The sequence below is a fragment of the Ptychodera flava genome, chromosome 9 (genome assembly GCF_041260155.1).
Source record: "Ptychodera flava strain L36383 chromosome 9, AS_Pfla_20210202, whole genome shotgun sequence".
In the NCBI taxonomy this organism is placed as follows: Eukaryota; Metazoa; Hemichordata; class Enteropneusta; family Ptychoderidae; genus Ptychodera; species Ptychodera flava.
The window spans coordinates 23,338,260-23,354,970 of NC_091936.1; the positions used below are offsets into that span (position 1 = coordinate 23,338,260).

Below are 16,711 nucleotides of genomic sequence, written 5' to 3' on the forward strand. Positions count from 1 at the left end.
CACAGCCATCAACACGGTCAACCTGCCCCGCCGGGCAAATGAAAAGGCAATTTCACGGAGTCTGGTCGTATATCCAGAGAATGTATGATTTGATGTATTTTAGCTGCATGGCCTTGCATCCTATTCGATCAACTTGTATAATGTGGTCATTCGGTGTCTGGTTAACAACCGGGACCAACGCTGCTGCCTGTCTGTCTGTCCAGCTGCCACACTGCGGTGAAACGGTCTCTCAAAACCAACCTATCAGAACATGAAGGAGTGAAAAGAGTATGGTGATACAAAGTTGTAGCACCACCATAAAAATTAGGCTCTTTATTGTCAGTTGATTACAAATTTACGTATCTTATGAACTATGACAAACCTCGATATCTGCTAAAAGCACTGGTCCGACTGGTTTGAATTTTGGCAAATATATACGCTATGATGTCCTTGTGTAGATTTGTCCTGATAATCGAAAAAATACGGTAGACATTTCTGACAATTTACTTTTCTCTGAAAATCTTTGAAACCGCTTGTGAAATGTCCTCGAAATTTAGTATGTAGCTGACTAAAGATGACGTCATTAAAATTTATTCTATGGGCCGTGAAATATTTGTATTTTATTTTGGATATGTTGTTAAGGTTCCCAACTCCTGATCAGTACATCCTATTCACTGAATTCATTAGTTTGATAACTTGGGAAGTGGAAGTTAATTTTCTCATTTGGTCCGGGTCAAAACAACAGTTTCTCATAGAACTACGTACCGAATCCTATGCATATTCCAAGAGGCAACAAAATTAAATTTAAATGGTGGCAAAATTTCTATATGTAAATTGTTGGGGTAAATTTCTCACACTCTGTTGAAAGACCATGATTAGATATGAAACCACGGGCCTACAATTTCCAAAGTTAATGTTTTGGTTCTTGGGGGCACTCCATTAGAGATGTCCAACAGCACGAACTTTACACATGTAAAATTTTTAGGGGCCAATTTCTTTAATTTCAATCAGAACTGGGTATTTTATTAAAAATCACCGACCATCTGTTTCCGTCGCCTTCGATACTGTGCCCCAAGGTTTAGTTCTTCTCTCGGTCATGTTGTCATAAACGTACTTGTAATTTAAAATTGCACGTCGTCAAAAACAAATTTAATTGTTGAATGACAGAAAGTAAGTTAGTTTCGAGTTTGTTTCTGTACAAAACTAAACATCGGAGCTATGTCGCCCACCTTATCACTTGTTTTTAATCATTCGATCCGCCTTATCATTTGATAGAGAAGATTTCATGCCCTTGAACCTCGACATGCTAAATATCGCTCAATCGATCTCACCATGGCATGTCACCGGTAATCAGCATGGCTACGCCCCTCATAAGTTCGAAATAAATTTCTAAGAGAGCAATTATTTGTTTATTAAGATTCTAATTTGATGATAACGACCCTCACTTTCCCCTTAAATCATAGTTGCATATAGAGTTCGCATCTGGTGTAATTGATTCCGGGCATCGCCCTAATAAACCTCAGTGGACTACCCACGGTTGGCTTTGCTATCGTGTTGACGCGAAAAACATAATTCTCAATAGTCGTTAGTCTAATTGCTCCAGTACACACCGTAAACACAATGGGGGGAACAAGCCAGGGGATAAGGGGTGTGTTTTGGGGTCAAACAGAACAAAAACCTTTCAAACTTTTAAACGCCATGATATATAACCTCCCCCATCCTCATAATTTCACAAATCAGCTCCTCATGCCTGGTCGCTATTTTATAAAAATGTATTTCAGAAACAAAAATAAAATGTGTCCACCTGGTAAACACAAGTAAAAGTGGGTCACCCAAATCCCGCAAATCAGTTTGTTTTCTTGCTCTGTTGCCGTAATAATAATATATTTCAGACATAAATGGTAAACATGTCAACGACTAGAGTAAATGTTGGCTTTTTTCCAAGGACATGGTGAAAATTTATCAGATAATATTACTCAATGCAGGAGGCGGTTCCCCAGCAAGGGGCCAATCGTTCCCTTCAGGTTGGTCACCGGGCATCGGTTTAAGTATGTATCGTGTAAGGGTCAAATGAAATTGATATATTATTAGTGTTCAAACGATTTTCCCGTAATTACACTACGTCTCTTATGCAGATGTACTGATTGGCTTTTCTGTCGCGAACCGGAAAACAAAAATTACTTAAAATTACAGCTACCCTAATTGTATGAATAAGCAACAATTTACTTGTGCATGATGGGATGCCATTTATGTTTTCCGTTCAGGAACCACAAATTATATCATTGGTCGATTGTTTCAGTTGTGAAACTGCCTGTCTGAATGATGATCGACGGCCGGTTGCCATATGTAAGCTCGTGATGTACAATTGCGTGGACAGAAAATTCTTCAACCAGCAGATGAGATGACGGTCATAGGTAATGACACAACGTAAAATGTGCTTCTATTAGCGCATGGCTTCCCTTTGTGGAGTGACTGATTAGCCGAAAGTAACCATAAAGACTGCTTAAAAGCGTGTTTCTATCCAAGGTTAGACTGGCCCCTGGCTTTTCTCGGCAGGTGAGTTACTAGCTGGCCAAGGCGTTCACCCCACGATCTACGCAGCAGCCTACCATTAGCGCGTCAGTCTGCTGATGTTTAGTCCTTCAATTTATTATGTTTTGATGCTTATATGCCCACAGACTTGGAGCAAGTCTAATCGAATGGTTTAATGATAATAATCTGTGCACCTTGAAATTTCTCTCTGGAGATATATATATATATATATATATATATATATATATATATATATATATATATATATATATATATATATATATAATCATCGTATATCTCTATTTGTTCTCAGATTAACGATATATATATATAATCATCGTATATCTCTATTTGTTCTCAGATTAACGATAGTAATTTGGAATCACGGTCCCAAAATTAGCCTTTAGGGAACCGGTGTTTTTCTTATCGTCGAAGACAAATAAGAACTTTTTCCGATCAGAAACAAACAGTTTCATTTAAGCAAATACATGCTACCTTGGAGAACTATTTTAACTATCGTAGCAAGACAAAACACAAATTATATCGCGTTTCTAGAGTGTTCACGACAGTGTGAAACCAAAATGGTGCGATATTTGTTTAGTCTATCCAATGACACTGAACAAAAATACTGAAAAAATCAGCAAACGTTACACCTACTTCGCTTTGACATTTAATTATTTATGTAACACGATTTGAACTGATTTTTGATAATTGGATGGTAAAGTAATGTCGATTGAATCTACAAATGTAAGCTCATCTGCTTTTCTTTTTAAGTTTTACACTTGTTTTTATGAACACCTCACAGTTTTGAGAAATTTGAAAAATATGAAGACCCAATTATCCCAAGTTAGTTTCAATCGTGTTATTGTGAAAGCATGTACATCTTTGCACATGCTCGTCGCTGACTTTAGTTACCCGTCAACTTGAACCTTGAAGAGATGAATTCAGAAATGTCCCTGCTTGATGTAGACACACCTTGCAAAAATCCATCAGGGGATGACTGGTCTTTGCAATGCTGCAAGCCACTGCCTTCTCTTGTATTCTCCATTAAACCATCATGGCATGCTATGGTATAGCGTGGCTAAATTTGGAAATCATCAGGACTGGTGTTTAGTGTGTGGGTGCATCATGCGGGCCTTGTTTAGTTGGTGCTTTATGCGGGCCTTCCAAAAGCAGATCCTGACTCTTCATCTCCAGAGACTACAGTTTACTGTCTCACGGTACTTGGCAATAATTTTATGCTGTTCACTGAGCAGACAGTTTTTTTACTACAAATGGCCAGCAACATTTTTTTCCGAAAATCACCCCCCCCCCGAAATCAAATGGTCCACCCCTAAGTTTGGGAAATTCGCCTTTTCGCTGTCCATGAGATTAGGTTGCCTCCATCACGAATCTAGACTTGCACTTTTGTTGCTCAACTGGCGTACAGGCGTAGAGATCAAATGTCTAGACAAACCTTGCCAAGATCTCTATATTCATTGGTCAATAACCCCTCGCTTGAAGAGTCATGCGGATAGAAATTAAATCGAAATGCATCTATATAAACAACCCTTTCAACTCGTCGTAGCGCTGAGAAGGTTTGGTTCCTTGGCGTGACCCACTTTTTCATAGCGTGGGACGTTCTCTTTTGCCAAAATCCTGCGAGGTGGAAAGTCCTCACACGCAATGAAAGAAAGTTTACTGAATCCTGATGAGGCTACATTCCCGTGCGAGCCGGTTAGGTATATCGGCCAAAAGCGCGATCGAGTCCTCACCCCCAACCTTTTTTTTTCAAATAGATAAAGCATGGTAAAATTGCATGCAATGGGCATGGGGTTGACGCGATTCTTGACTGGAGTTAGAACCGCATTTTTGCTATTAAATCGGTAATGTTTTGCTACACTGTAACGGGCAGTCTATTGTACGACCAGTTTGTTGGCCCAGGGGTTGGTGAATAAACTTTCTTCCAGGGTTCATTTTAATTTCAAAGAAACCCCTTTGTTTTTCCCCCCGGACCACTCGAAGTCTACGGTCTTGTCTGAGAAGCTTTCGGTTGTTCATGTGTTGATAATCCCGTATGTACACTTTCATTGTGTTCGTACGCTTTTGATTCGCTTTGTCGCGTCGTGGAATTGCGCAACCAGCGCAGCTACTGCAGATTTTCACCGCAATTACAAATCACGGTTTTCGCGGGCCCATTGTTTCCATGCCGTACCTCCTCCCTCCAGCCGGCGTGGTGTCCCCTCTTTCAACTTGACAGACGTTGCCTTACACAGTCCGTACATTTGACTACGGCACCTGGCACAAGTACTTGTAAGGTAAGGAGTAACCAAACACGCTGATCGGATGGGTAATGCACTCCAAGAGTGCGCTTATGGCGTTGTTGGGGCGTAAACTGGGTTCGAAATTTGCTGTCGATTTCTGTTTGCAATGATAACCCGTGACCCTTGTACAGAGTAACCTTTGCCATTTAACGCCGTGGTTCTATGTGGGTTGTGTGTTACCATTGGCCACACCTGGTCCAGACGTGTGTCGTACGGTGGTGGTGGGCTTCCATTCATGGGAGTGTACTAACTTATTCTTCCAAGATAAGATTATATATGTCAAGCAGATCAGGTAAGAAGTGAAAGAGTTTCTCTGATGATGCTTTGTAGAATGAATCCGTAAAGCAAAACGCATTGTTTCAATGATTGCATCCCGAGCCTATATAAAGCGTCATCTCCGCGTGACTGCTTGCATATGCGTCTTGGCTTACTTACAGTTACACTGTCCTAATCCCACATGGCTTTGTACAAGTGAATGTCGTTCATTTTGATGACCAAATTTAAAGCACGTAAATAGGAGGTTTTAAGTGTCCCGCACGCATGTGACGGGTTTCGAACAGCAAAACCTGTGAAACTTTTCTTGTTTACAGCATTGCTTGTCAAACCATGGTCGAGCAGACTATTGTCACGAAAACTCGAGAATGCTTTGTACACTGTACATGTATACAAATGGAGGTAAAAAAATACCTCAATGATCTAAGCTTATACAGACTTCCTCGGCTTCTTAACCTTGAAAATAGTTTTTTGTTAAATGTTTCAAATGCGGCTCACTCTGCCCATGACCAGACGGCGACAACAAACCAGACAAGGGCTGGTCGTTTTCGACACCAGTCCGTCAATTCAAATTACTGAAAGCGGTGCCTCGAAATGTGTGGAAATAGTCTGCTCTGAAACGGTGCAAACGATGTTTTGAATAATGCATGTTTCTTTGTTTTCATGAAGGTTCAATGAGTTGTTATACTGCTGTGCCAACTTGTCCCATGTTCACACATTTAACAGTGTATATGTTTTATCAAAGTTACGCGCAGTTTCATTCAAGCCAAAAAGTGAAGCGATTTCTTTCTCGTCATTTAAGGTCAAGACTCGCTCCAAGACTAAAAAAACCAGAGAATATCCGCTTTATGTACACAGAAAAGCTCAGCTCATGCGTTTGCGAAAAGTTACAGTAAAACGTTTCCAGATTTGTAAAGGACGCTGTTGGTAGTTCGGACAGAAAGCACTAATGCCAAATGGAAGCCCCAAAAATGTAATGAGCTCCTTGTGTTTTTGAAGGTCGGGATTATAAACAATGGTTCTTCCCTTTTCACTTCTCAATCGTTTTGCGAAGAAATTTCACGTGTAACTTAACAATTAAGGCAGCGCATCTAAAATATTTGACGGAACACGGTCACCCGTGGACGGAAATCGGTTGAGGTGTATGCAGTTACTGTTTTGTGGTTTCGTTGTTTATTTCATTCTCCACATGACATAGTTGTATTAGTTCTGGCAAATATCGCTCTCTCAGCAGCTAGCTGAGTAGCTGCTTTAGGTTTATTGTCGAACCATGGACCATGGACGTATCTATGGTATATCCATGTATGGACGCATGTTCGACCACGGAGAGGTGTCACACCATAATTCGACGTAAAACTACTGCTTTTCGATATTCGAAAAGCAGTTTTGTGAAGAAAGAGGCAAGTGTCCGCATTATTGAAAAGTAGATGAGCTTTTCGAGTCTTTGTTACCGCCCGTGTATTGAGAAGGCGCTGAGCTATTTCGGGTCTTTTGTTGCCGTCCCGGTACCTCTAGAGGCGGTTCTTTTCTGTCTTTAATAAAGGGACACTTTTGTTGATTTTTCCCCCACTATTTTTGTTTGGTATACCGATTGGAAGTTCATCATATTCTACTCCCACAAGCATTTTGAAAAACCAACTCATTAGCTTGTCAACACAGCAGACAGCGTCTACATGTGTAAATGCACTATTGTTGTTTGCATTTGAATTCTCGCCCGTCACTTGTCAACAATAATAATAACGATGCAGTTTACACCTGTACAGGCTTAGTTGACAAGCTCAAAACTGCGTACCTCAACATACTCTGGGGAGTAGAACAAGAACTGTTGTAAAAAAATTCGTCAAAGTTACAAGCTACTGACACAGTTTTAGGGATATCGAGAGTCACATAACAATAGCGGGTCAAAGGTTACCACTCTACTTTCGGTGAGATAAACATTACCGGAGTTAAGTTGCACCACAGTTGCACGTTTGGTGTGGTTGGCGTGGAAAGCATGGCATTTCGCAGAGCTATAGTCTTTGATACTAAGTAATGACCAAATCCAAACGGAGGTGACAGGCAGAGGTAAGGAAACTCCTCGTTCTGCAGTAAAGTCTTCGAGGACCTTTTCTGTGACTTCTATGACCCCGGGTACGTCTTGCTGCGCGTAGATACATACCATTTCTACTTTCTTTTTGTCTCATAGCAGGACTTTAAACTATTTGGAGTTACCTTGAGAAGCTTACATTTATACAAAGCAACCATTAAAGCTCGATGCCCCAGGACAGTTGAGCGTCAATTGCTTGTGTATGCTCTTCATATTCAAAGCATGGATGTAACGTGTAAAGGTCTGATAGCGCCTTTGTACATTGTAGTACCGGGCTAGGGAGTAATAGACTGTTATCACGACCCAAGGGCGTTGAGCGTGAGGTATATTGTCAGCATTTATTTTTCAATTCTCGCTAGGCAAAATATGTCACCGATAAAACTGTGTTTTGGAATCAGCAATGCCGTCAGCACGGTTGTCGCCTCGGGCCTGGGCTACTCATAGAAACTTCTCCTTAGTTGCAATATGGAGGTAGAAAGAAAGAAAGATTTCTTTCCATGGTTACAGCATGGATGTAAAATAGATTTTTACATTACAGTATACACTACGCTTCCACCGAAGCCTATGTGGAAGCATAGACAGAGGTCTATGGTTGAAGCGTAACCTATGTCGTAATCGAGGAGAGGTCCTACAAGTGGGAAGCATTGTGCTCGTGTAAAATGCGGCCGCGGCTATAATGCCAACAGGTCATGGGCTAGTCCGATGACCTACGGCATGACATGTCGCGTATCCATAGTATGGAGGTAACCTCCATGATCCATAATGACACTGGAAAATATCTATGAAGTAATGATATTCAAAGTCAGTAAGTGTAGCCATCTAACATTATTGTGTAGCACTTCCCTATTACTTACGCATAGACCCTCGAGAAAAACGTTTTTCTCAAAGGTCTATGGTTTACGTCACGAAAAAAAGGAAAGGAAAAGAAATTCCACTCTTATTTTCCGTGTTACAGAAACGTGAACAGGGAGATCAGATCGGCCATACTGGGAGAGGTCACCGTGTTTAGTCGCAATTTTGTTTCTGTCACAGCTTTTCATTATCTATAAACTTTGGACCGGCCTGTTCATATAGATGTGTCTTATGTGGGCATAATAAACCAGTTTGCTAGCGTAAATCCATTGTGAGATTCCTACAGACGACTCTCTTTCTATGGTAACTGAAACATGTCAAGGTCCGAGTACATTGTTGTAAAAGTTCGGTCCGACCTGAGTGGTTTTCTATGGCTTTACACTGTCAACATAATTTCTTTGTATGTGCCTGGACAAAAAAGCAACTCAGTAACTTTCTCAGCTCAGCAATGAGCGCGATGTTCTGTAAGGGACGGACCATTAGATCTTGGGAGGGGGTGGTCAAAAACAGAAAAAAATTCATAGCAGAAAGTTAGGAAAAATCTTCAGACTAGTTTGCAAAATAAAAAAAATAAATAAGAATACAAATGCGTAAAAAAATCTTGAAAAATCTTGAATTTTTTTTAGATTTTACCGACAGGAAGCAACTTTCTGTATTTTTAGTACATCCTCCAGGCACATTTTTAATTTTGATCTATACATTTAGAGTGACTGTATCCCTTATACTGGAAGTTGTGATTATCTTATCTTTTCAGGACTTTTGTATTCTGATCACTTGAAAATTATAAAATTATAGAGCCTGTTTTCTACTTGTTTCCTGCGTACAAACCAAGCAGGTACACTAGGTATAACATTGAAACTATGGTATGGTTGTCAAGACAAAAAGTTATATTTGCCTTTTATGTATCATTTTGCTTTTAAAAAGGCATTTTCAATTTTTTTTTCTCAAAAACAGCCTTAAAAACAACAGCAACACAATTTTTAACATTCAACGATACACTACGTAGAATGCCATCTACCCAACAAATCCCAACACAAAAACACACAAACGGGTTGAACTTTGAAGGTTTCTCTATAGCAAATATTGAATAAATCTGCACGAATAATCGTTTGTGTGTAGCAAATGCTGAATGACAATTATCTGAAGAATATTTTCCACCACAAAAAGAGCATGATTTAAAAAATTCTTAAGGGACTAACCACTAATGTAGCAAATTTCAAAGAAATTGGACAAGCCCTTCCAGAGAATACAGATTTTTTGACCATAAATGCCATAAATAGCCCTAAAAGGCAAATATTGAAATTTCACCACATCTATACACATCCAATCAATTTGGACATGCTGCTACAGAGAAATAAATGCTTTGATCAAAAAAGGGCAAAAATTGCCCTTAAAACACAAATATGCAATTTCACTATATTTTGCAAACAGCTTCTCAGCTTGTCAAAATCAATTGTAAATCATGAGATATGCATGATGTTTGGTGGGGTGAATGTAGGCATTTCACCATGCAGTAGAAAGGGAAGCCGGGAAACCCAAATAGTCAATTTTCAAAACTATAGGAAGCTACTGAGGACCAAGAAGACCATGTTTCAGAGGAAGATGTGTAATCTGAAAAAATACTCCCCAAGTGCCATCAAATAACACCATTTTAATCTCTATTTTTCAAAAGCTCCAACGGCAGGAGGGGGGACACCCCCTCCTTACCTCCCCCCGCGACCGCTTATGCGGTTGCTTTTGGTGCTCCGCACCACATCTGATGGACAGATGGACTGTCATTGGTTGTGCAAAAATCAGTCTCTGATTCCACCACTTCTTCATTTCCTTCTGTTCCAGTATTAGGCAATACTGTTGGACATTCAGTGCAAGAGATGATCTGCAACATTTCGCGAAATATATCAGTAATATATATCACTAGGCCATATGTATGTTAGGCTTACAGCACACAATCTTATTTGCACTAGTGATATGGATGTACATTGTATCCTTAGACAGCGTCGAACTAAAAAAAAATATAAATCTGAAAAGTTACTCAGAAAAAAAAATAAGCGCAGCTTTTCTCATTTGGAAAAAAAAATTAGAAATTTACAATTGAATTCACAATTTCATTATGACCACCCCCTCCCAAGATCTAATGGTCCATCCCCAAATGTTGTTTTCCACGCGTAGCCAGTTCTCTGTTTGAACAGACTAAGCGTGTGAAATTTTACTGCAAGAAGGCCAGCTGAGGTCACGATCACTTTATTCTCAGCGGCCACCTCGAATATAATGGGGTTTCCGGTTACTTCAAAAGACTGACCCCAATGTTATGATGTCTACTTTGGAATCAACCATTCGGGTTTGACGGGTGAAGGCGTAGAACCCATTCAATCTGATGTTTGGTACAGTGTAGATCTAAAAATCGGAAACCAAGTCTGCATCCAAGGCCGGGTTACGATGTCTTCCAATAATCTGTAGTTTAAAGCAGCCATGTTCTTTCGAGAAATTTTTACCAACACATTTTAGCTTGTTCGTTTGACACCCAGAAGATCAGCCAATGCGGAGATTTTTACCTCTATCGTTCGGGCATGTTTAAAGTGTTCTTCTATGCGAGAGGTCGATCGTCTAACATTTAATCGAGTCCGAGAGATCGAGCGCAGTGGGCGGCATGGAGTTCAGAAGGGATGGAGAGAGGCAGCGAAAATAACAATTCTGGTTGGCGGGGATAGATAGGGGTCAATTTTGGTTATCGAGAAGGGACCTTCAATTTTCCTCAATCCTATAAGTCAGATGGAGACACTGCCTTACATTCTAAGTCAAGTACATCTCATCTGTTTTAATAAACAGAGTGAAAGTTTAAACAAATATAAAATATCTTCATTGTGTGAAGTGTCCACATTAGTGCAAGGTGGATAACGTTGGAGTTTGAAAAGAAATACATGCTCTGACTTTCCTTCAAAAACCTAATCTCCGGAAGAGGTCGGGTGAACGAGATCACAAAAAATGTATATCCCCAGTTTTACCTCTCCTTGCAAGATGTAAAAATGGGTCTAGAGAGATGGTAATCTTTCGTATTCTGCGTCCCTTGTGTAAGATTTGGCTCGAACCCACCCTCTCTCCACATACAGTCGTTCGGGACAGGAAACGCGAAAGCATACAATACGAACACCGAGCACATCGCTACATCTGACGTTAAATTGATAGAGAGTGGTAGGTGTGTCTCGAATTATACTTGATTCAACTCGGTGAATTATTAAAAAATAACATTTCCGATAGTTTCTCTTGTGCACTGTCTCTTCTATTTCATACAACCATATTTGAAATTTGGCAGCCCCGGTCAGGTTTTCCTAGTGATCGAACGCGTTACCTTTGAGTCTGCGCAGTAGTGGAGTAAGTTTCTGCCGGGTTCCAGGTCCATCACCTGTATCGCGTACACCATACTCATACGTTTCACATGAAAACAGAACACAAATCATCGCGTTCGCCCTATTCAAACATTCACAAATCACAGACTTGAACCAGCTCTAGTCTCGAATGTGAAAGACCCAGTCTTCTTGGTTTAGCTTTGAGTCGTAGACATTTAAAAAGTAAAAGTGCGCATATATGCACAGAAGAACTTGCGTCTATTGGCATGCAAAAAATAACCTAGGATATAAGGCGTTTATTACATTGTAAAAGTTTTATGGTACGGTCAAAAATTCGATAACAATAGCAGACTTCGCATGTAAAACAAAGTGCTCGCGGGTATTTGAATTACTACCATAATGCCACTCACTAGTCCAGTCAAGGTACGCATACCTTGTAGTGCGTACCGTAGATGTCTCTCAACTGCTGGCCGAGAAAGTGCGGCGATTTGGGATTTGCATCGTTTTCTCGATGTGTAGGCCTGTCTCTGTTTCTCTCTCTCGGTGGTTGAAAGCTCATTACTACCCGATATCCCCCATCTCTCTCTCTCTCTCTCTCTCTCTCTCTCTCTCTCTCTCTCTCTCTCTCTCCTCTCCTCTCTCTCTCTCTCTCTCTCTCTCTCTCTCTCTCTCTCTCTCTCTCTCTGAGATTTGATTCTTGTTGACAACAGTTCTTCAAACTCTGTAATGACGTCCACAGAGAGAGAGGAGGGGATATCTAATCTGCCTTGTTTGCAAACAAAGGCGTTCGAGATTTTAATTGCTTTAACAAATTTATCTAGGGGAATGTCAATGCCATACGAGTGACAGCTCAAATACACAAATTGCCCATAAATTCGAACACAGGAGCCGAAAGTCAACAAACTAGCGATATTGCACTCCAAAATTGTGCAACACATGAATGAATGGTTGGGAATTTGATTAGTATACGTTCGAAACACTGTGCAGGGGGTAACGTCGACCAAAAATACCAGTCATTTGTCATTTTTTGCCATGTTCGTGGCACAATCAACGTGTGCATTGGCCCGCCAAGTACTCTCATGGAGCGAAACCTTGTCACTTCGAAGATCATTACCATGACGACGGTAAAGTCACCGACATTAAATTATATTGTGGGCGAAGGTCAATTTTTATGGTGTGACTCATAAAGCTTAATTCAACGTGGTCGTATTTCCTAAATTTTCAAGTTGGAGTGTTTATCTTGTTGTTATTAGAAAGTTTGCTGCGCAGTGGTATTCTGTGCATTTTGGCGAATTTATTCGAGGGCGCTTGGTACAAACTCAAGATTTAGGCGCGGCCTGCATGGTTTACAAATTTGTACTAACAATGATAGGTACGAAGCTCTTCATCTGTGATGTAACGTAGGAACCACAACACGTCGATTCCATTTCTTTTAACAAGTACAATGGACCCCCTCAAGGCGTTACTCTTCTGATGCCGACCTGTAAATTTTTCTAGATCATCACGAACTTTACGTTCATCCATCGAAATGACGCGTCATGACGCCAAAGTTACCCCGAACACGCCCCTGTCTCGCTCGTCGCTGAGGGCGTTGAGTCCATGATCTCTACTGCTCGACAAACTAGTCTCTGCGGTACACGGAGAGTGACTTGCCTCGTGACACAGGTTGACATAAATTTCGGTGAAATCGTAGGAAAGGTCGGAGAGGGGTTTTAAGATTGTGTACATTGATATATTTTATTAAAAGGGTGTTAAATTGTATAGGACAACGGTTCAATGTCCAACCCAAGGGCTATATTTGGAGGGCCCTCATTCAAAAAAAGCCTCTAAATTATAAAAAATGACAGGTGGACTGAACTTTGGCTCAATTGTGTGTGCATAGTTTGACAAATTTATGAAGATTTTAGGATGAATTATGGTTAAGGTGGTCCTCAGGGCCTGCCTTAAGTTGACCGCAAACAAAACATATCATATGTCCAGGTACGGTTCGATGGACGGGTTCTGGCCTGCGGTTTTTTAGCCACTGTCCTTTCTTATCTCAATTTCAGGAAGAAATCGGACACAGTTGGCTGAAGCTTACTTCTTGTAAAAGTTTCGCTCGAAGAACAGCCCACTGCGATTGAAGCAAATCGTCCTGGCGCGGTACGAGGATACCGAGTCGGTGAGATTTTTTATTCATTTTATCTCCTTAACATTTCTTCGTCCCGTTGACCGACTGTGTGAGTGAAAGCCATTGTTTTTCGCTTTATTCGCCGGACAGGTGAAATTACTACCTTGTAAATGATCGGCCAAGTACGACATCAGGTACGCCCGCCTTCTGCCACGTCGTTTACGCGTCGAGTCGCTGACGAGATCGATCTTGTCACGGTGCGATGATCATGACAGGCGAACAGGGCCATGGGAGTTTGTGTTGCTAGGCTGTTTATTAATAAATCTGCACAGACAACTGGAGGCAGTGACACTCTGCCGATTCGTTACAAATGTCGGTGTTCTACAAGAGTCGAAAAGTTGCCCAACCATTTTGACGACATCGCCGTCAAATTGGCCTTGTCCAAGTCCCCACCAGAGTGATTACCAGTGGCTTCATTTTGCATGTTTCAAGCGTTGTCGAATTTTACCTGTGTTTTGACAACCTGACCAGTCAGAAATTCAGGAGCCTTATTCGTCGACAGCTTATGCACGACGTAAGTGTCAGCTGAGAAGACACCGTGTGTACTATTGGTAAGTGGTGGATGTATCTCGATCCACGCTGCTTCAAGTTTCCCCGACAGTGTGTCATTGTGCACGCGAAAATAAACTTTCCATACAACTTCGCAATAGGAATAGTTACGCCAGGGCTAGACCAGTTACACCAGACTATGGTGTTCAGGTAAACATTATACTCAACATTTCACAAAGTTTTCACAAAAACGACGTCTTATGAACAAGTTTTTGATCAACATATTTCGACCAAAAGTTTAAAATCACCGGTTACAGTGAAAGGAATTTTAGCGGAGAAGATCTAAAAGCAAACGGTATTGTGACAATTTAAAGTTCCGTTCAAACTTTGGGATTGACCATTTCATCTAAGGGGGAAGTGACATTAACAGGGTTTATTCATACTTCATGATATGGTATCATATTTTTCATATCACAATCTTTTTTTATGAAAGCAGATTCACTCGAAGTATTTTTATACAGCTGTACGCTCACTATTTTTCCAAATATCTATACTGTTTTTTCTGACCCACCATAAATGGCCAGCCCCTTCTTCGGGCACCGTTTTTGGGTACATGTAGTCTGCAAGAATTCACCTCTGTTATGCCTAAATGACTTGTGAATGTATTGAGGAATTCCCAACACAATCCAGGCTATACATTCATGAGGTGACTTGAACACACTGTGAAATATTTTTGCTTTGTCATGTTTTTTATACACTTTATTTGCATCATACGCTATGATTATTCAGGTATAGCAAGTCTCTACGTGCGGATATCATTTAGTGTGACGAATGTCGTATTCACTGGCACATATATACCTGTGGTCTGTATGTATGTATGTATGTATGTATGTATGTATGTATGTATGTATGTATGTATGTATACAGATGTGTGCATGCATGTTCGTCAATTACAGGTACTTTTGGGAACAGCAGTACCCAGTAATTTTTCGTGAAATGGAGATGTTCAGTTATCTTCTTTACTTAATTTGGAGAAGTCTGTTATAATTCGAGTCTGTACAGTGCGGTAGGTCGTAGGTCGTTGATTAATATTGCTGTGCTATTTGAGCACGGCTTTCTGACTCTATCAAAATTTGGACAGAGGTAGCACATTCAATCATACTTTTCTCCGACGTCAACTCTTCACTGTACGGCTAGAATCTCTTCTCCAACCCATTTGTCGTGGTTTCTCTGTACTCATCAGCTGAAACCTGTTTGGTGAAGACAAAACGACGAGTGAAAAACTTTACTTGGAAATGTTATCTGCTCGACGAGTACTTCTCTGACTTTTCCACTGTTTACAAGTCGAGCCAGATAACAATATATTTCGATTTCGCCAACCCTCTGCGGTTGCACAGTAACTGCGCCGAATCTGATATTACATGTATCACATTCGCACCGAGAATGACCGCAAACATGTTTTCAACCCAGCTGGTCACTTTCGGCAAGCTAGTGTTGCATTCTTACTGCAGTATCAGTATCACACGGTCACTCCATAAGAGGGAGTGACCGTGAGTCGAGTATAATGAGCGATATATAAATTTGCAAATGGTTTGTAATGTCATAACACCATTCAACAAACCTTCAGCATCAGACAGAGGTTCCGTTTTTCTCTTTGTCGGGCGATGTGTCTTCGACAAATATGTGTACACTGTAAACTGGACATATCCCAACACAATGCAATGCAGTCGCCTTACAAGAAACCAAAAATACATACACCAAACCAAAACAATGACTAAGTGGCGAGTCTCTACTTGATTCTGACTAATGTCTAACCACAAATATTTAATGTTAACATGACTGCTGATGCTTTATTTCAATTATGGTTAACAAGTTCCCTACTTCAGTCTCGTCAATAGCCATGGTGCTATGTATTTAAGTCCTGTCATGTGATCAAGAATCTGTACGGAAGAGATTTTTCTTCTAATTATCCGATTTAACAGAGGTGTAGACATGTTTGCGCGTTCAGTCGATAAGGTCTACAAGGAAAAGTTCAAAGAAGGTATTTTGTTTGCTAAGTTGTTTCTTTATTAGTTTGTTTTTGTTTGCTATTGTTTCTTGCATTACGCGCGAAATACAGATGTTCCTTTGCAAAGGTTGTCACTTACACTGCAAAGACGCACTGTCAGACGCGCACAACTGCAAAGCCCTTCATGTCTATGGCAATGTAGTTCAAAGCAGCTCGGAGAGTTTAATTTCTGAATTTCATGTATGACTAATCATTACATTTCCACATTTATCTTATCAGAGTATGGACCTTTTCATCCTCGACTTATGGAACAAATACCTGAAAAATACAAACAGATAACGCAGTGACATGATAGTTAGATATTAATTGTTTGGTCAATTTATCATGTTTCCTGGCGTCAGAGATTTCATGAAATTCCAGAATAGCGATGATGTCAAAACCGATGTAGAAACGGGAAAAGAATTGAATACTCGAGTGTCAACGACAGTTAACTGATAATTTGCTCATTAGCGTAGCATCACGGTAGTTCTTCTGCTTTTTTTTTTCCATTTTTAAACCGTCAAACATTAAGGGTAGTTAAGTGTAATTTTTAATGAAGAAAATTTGCAATTTTCTCAAGTGTTCGTCACCAGGCTTTGATTAATCCAATTTCCTTGTGAAGGCAGGTGAAATTAT

General features: G+C 40.4%; 1 protein-coding gene across 6 annotated transcripts in view; it reads left to right on the forward strand.

Moving 5' to 3' along the window:
* LOC139140399 (organic solute transporter subunit alpha-like) overlaps positions 1-16,711 on the forward strand; it is a 75,881-nt gene that overhangs the window by 43,327 nt on the left and 15,843 nt on the right. Inside the window, exons 1-2 of one of the 6 annotated variants that reach the window (XM_070709616.1) lie at positions 4,669-4,808; positions 13,418-13,530. The gene's annotated coding sequence lies outside the window, so the exon portion shown is untranslated. Of the gene's footprint in view, positions 1-4,507; positions 4,809-4,932; positions 5,107-6,833; positions 7,152-13,417; positions 13,531-16,711 lie in introns of those variants that run through there. The other 5 variants (XM_070709615.1, XM_070709617.1, XM_070709618.1 and 2 more) reach the window with 5 other exon arrangements.